We start from the raw sequence: 4,798 nt of genomic DNA, 5'->3' as shown, positions 1-4,798 counted from the left end.
ACTTTTAATTATGTTTGAAATTATGAACATTGCTCAACATCATGAAAATTAAACCTCATTTTCAATAAGCAATCCTGAAAAATATTTGGGGGTGCTTAACTTTTTTCCAGGTGTATATATCCACTGAATACTACAAAAGTAAATATAACCTTAGGCGTCACTATATATGGATATTCCATGACAGTTCATAAGTTAGGTTATGTCAGCAAGTTCTCACGAAGTTGGTGTGACAGTTTCTTAAGGACATGAAAGAAGGAAAGCATCAATAATGATATATTATATACGAGATGTAAGTTAAATCATATTTGTAATATTTGGGGAAACTACATTAGCGATATTTAGGATAAATCATATTATTGATATGCAGGGTAAACTACATTGGTGATATTTAGGGTAACCTACATTAGTGATATTTAGGGTAAATCATAAGAGTGATATGTAGGGTAGACTACATTAGCGATATGTAGTGTAAGCCATATTAGTGTGTGACGGATTTATTATTATATATTTATTTCAATATCGACGTTTCTTTAGATTAAATGTTTATTTAGAAATATGCATAACGCATACTGTTACATATGTATTGCGAAACTCCCGTCTGTTCTCTAAAGTTGTAGGAGATTCTCGAGTGTAAGAAACAACAATATATATATGTATGCAAACGCTTAATGTAGCTTTGTATTGTTACGTAATCTGAATTTTTTAGAAACTTTCCACACGCCTATAAATATAACCAACGCGCCGCGCCAAAACAGAGTATATATTATTAGTTTGTCATAGTTAGTGTGCTATAAACTTCAGAAGCTATAACTGTGATTGTTATAACGCTTATTAATCGCAAAACTTAAGATATTTGACCTGGACCATTTACAAAGTTAGAACATTACAAATCATTTAACTTCAGTGAATTCTTAATGGACATTAGTACTTTCACGAAAACATTATATAAATTCACGGTGGAAGAATCGGCGTGTGTGGCTGGTGAATAACGAAGGACAAAGCTAGCTAACTCCATGTTAAAGGAATTATACCTACGTCAACTCGTAATTAACTCGCTCATCGTGAACCCTCGATAACATATCAAGGAAGTTCCAGACTGGAAAGAAGACTTTATATTTCTTGTAAGTTTGTAAAACTTTTGTATATAAATCATTGTTTGTAATAACTGTTATTGTAAATTGTACTATTGTTTGTATATTAAAACATATTTGTATAAAGGAAAACTGTGTGTTTCTATCTTGTTGGCAAATATAATAAACTGACTATATATTGGCTTTTACTTAACCGTTAAATCCAAATTATCATTTACTCAGTTTCAGGCTATTTGAAATTCTAATAAGTAACAAGTGAAATTTAAAGTAAATCATATTAGGGATATGTAGGATACACTAGATTATTGATATGTAGGATAAACTATATTAGGGATATGAAGGGTAAACTATATTAGAGATATGTAGGATACACTAGATTATTGATGTGTAGGATAAACTATATTAGGGATATGTTGGATACACTAGATTATTGATATGTAGGATAAACTATATTACGGATATGAAGGGTAAATTATATTAGCGATATGTAAGATAAACCATATTAGTGATATGTAGGATAAACTATATTAGCGATATGTAGGATAAACTATAGTAACAATATTAGTGATAGGCAGTTCATGCAGTGAAGCATATGGGATACCCAAGTGGAAAACATCTAATGTATATCTATATGAGTGATTTGTACATCATGGTATAATGAAGTAATGACATTTAAGGAATATCTGCAGTAGTGATATTTATGATATATCTGTTACGACAGCGGAAGTCATGTGACGCTAATAACATGTCATGATATTCTAGAAGGATCATGTCTGTTCGTGGCAACTCTAGTATTCTCTACGCGCCCTCTATTTTTATATATATATATAAGCCGGCAAATGAAGTGACGGCATAATAGATAATAGCAGACAGAGAGATTGACGAGATAGACGGACAACTGAGTCAAGCGCAGTAGTAAGTAAAGTGCGTGAATCGTTCTTTGTGAATTATAGCGTGTGTTTAAGTTAAAGTGACTGTGGAAATTAAGTGTATTGCAAAGTTCAGTTGAGAAAGAATAAACTAGTTTTATTTAAGAAAGGACTTGTATCGCTGAAGTTTATCGGAAAGAATGTCTACGGAAAATTAACAAACGAACACAGAGACGTAACATATCTATATAATTTTCATGTAAGGTAAATGTATACCAGTTATATCTGGTGTAATATATATATATATACTGATTAAACAATATTTTCTATTAACTCAGAAATGTAACCATGTCTGTTGTAATCTATATAAATATTACACTTGTGTTTGTCTGTTCAGAACTTTTCTCGCAAATTTCTCGATTAAACGCTACAAATCTCATATCTGTAGAAAGGCCTTTATCCGACGAGTCCGGATTGCATATTGACTTTTCCAATCACCTTACCTGTTTAGTGCTTTGTCAAACATTTTAATGCAACGAGTATGGTACACGATTGCACAATTTCGTTGTCAACACGTGACGACTGGCTTCGATTTTACTTTAGTTTTTTATTTGTAAAGTATTTCACACAAACAACACTTAACCCGCGTTTATTTTTCTAAAAAAATAACATTACGCTAAATACAATTTCTATGGGCTTTCTCGACTTATTTAGGTCTAAAATAAGCATACGCAATTCGTTCAAAACTACATGCTTATCACTCTGTGAATGCACATTAAGGCGTTTCTGCATATATCAGCTAAATCTGCCTTCATTACAACTTACATTTACCTTACTTCGCAATCATACAGCTTCGGTTAGTTTCATAGACTGCTATAAACACCTTTAAGCTACTTTCTTTCTTTGTTTTAACTCATAAAATCGTGTTATACATTGAACGCTCAACTGTTTTATAGTCTGTACACTATTATTAATACTATTACTATATTTACTTTACGTGTTTACTTTACATGTAATTTTATTGAATAAAGTTACGTACGTGTAGTTTTATTAAATAAAAATTACATCTACGTGAGTTTATTTGGTTGACCGCGTAAATTTTTTTCAAATAGACCAGGATTTTTGGATCTAACACATAATGCTGCAAAAAAGCATAGCTTAAATGTGGTGCGTGAAAATGATAGAATAATAAACATTCAAATGAAGGTCATGAAAACTACCGCAAATGTTTTTCGGGTCGCGGTTAGTTCTAATTATTTCAATAAATGAGTTTAAGTACAAAACATGTTATAGTAATATTTTATTACTTAGAGGTGCCTAACAATTTCACTCCACTTTCGCTGACACCCGAGAATAGAAAGAACAGTGTTAAGTACTGTAAATCTGTGGAATGAAAGGCGCTGTAAATCATCTTCTTCCTCTTGTTTGTGAGTTTCCTACTTAATAACATGTCTCTCGCTAACAGTGGAATATTGTGTGTCTTGAAGACTAGTTTGCTGGTTTGTGAATAATAGTAAGTTAATTAATATTAAATATAAAATCATGTTAAAATGAAAGTAGAATAAACAATGTTGTACTATTAATTTTTACCCGAAACATCTGCTTTGTAAATGACCTAAATAAAATTGATAATAATTACAATTCACTTGTTTAATTTGGTTCACACCATAATTTTCGTTGTTCATGAAAACTGATGATATACATATATATGTTGCCTGAACTGAGACTATATCTGTCATAACCCAGTCGTCCTGATGAACACTGGTATTTCTTTTTTCCTTTCATTCATGGGTTCGTAGAATACATGTATGTTATGATTATTCCCTGAAAACTTTGAACGTGTCACTCCTATTGGTGTGTTAAAAATTATAACTCATTATTGACACACTTAACGCTTTGAATACGACCTACTTACTTAATGTGCATAACCTCTAATATTATATATTTGTATTAAGCAAATTCTGAAGGTTAAATGTTAAACTGCGTGAGGTGTATGTTTAAACTTATACACCACAACAAACACACCTGGGCTTAAAAAGAAATGCTATAAATAGGGTCGTGGACCGCCTTCTTAGGTCGTGGACCGCCTTCTTCCACTACTTTCAGCCGTTGCACTTGACGCTCTCGTTCTGTTCTACACACAATCTTCGTTTGGCGTCGGCTTCACATATTTTGCCACCGACCTCCTCACTCACAGAAGCCCTCATTCGCTGCATTAATACAGTTCAATTGAAATGACTGCCAAATTCAAATCGTTTATCCATTTGCTCATCCATTTAAACTCAATCTTTCAGGAGGAAGGGGGATCCATTTCAGCTCTTCAACCAAATGCCACCGAAATTGGTTGAATCAGTTTTTCATAAAAACTTACAAACATGCATATAGACAACTATGCTTTATAGATGTAGTATATACATCACGTATATTTGACATAGGTTTCTTCATTGAAGAAACAAGCTTGGTGATAAAATGAGACAGCCGAGTTAAATTGCTTAATTATTTTAAATGCATTAGAAAGAAGAAGAAAAAATCGTGTTAAGCTGTTTGCTCTGACATCGTTTTTATTTCATTTTTGGTATGATTAAGCAGAATCATATATATAAAGCTGTCATTGAGTTGGTGCTTTATATACTTGTAAAGCTTGTTATAAAATTCTTAATCTGTCACAGGTTCTCATTATCTGTCATGCTGCACCGATGTCTTTCCTATAGGTTATGATTATGTATTAGTTGCTCAGGCTACATACTAGCCTGACAGGTATATATATATATATATATATATATATATATGTGTGTGTGTGTGTGTGTGTGTGTGTGTAGTAAGTAAATAATTAATTAT

This window comes from Limulus polyphemus, unplaced genomic scaffold (genome assembly GCF_000517525.1).
Source record: "Limulus polyphemus unplaced genomic scaffold, Limulus_polyphemus-2.1.2 Scaffold262, whole genome shotgun sequence".
Taxonomy (NCBI): domain Eukaryota; kingdom Metazoa; phylum Arthropoda; class Merostomata; order Xiphosura; family Limulidae; genus Limulus; species Limulus polyphemus.
The sequence above is the reverse complement of the archived record's forward strand: the minus strand, read 5'-3'. Positions refer to the sequence as shown.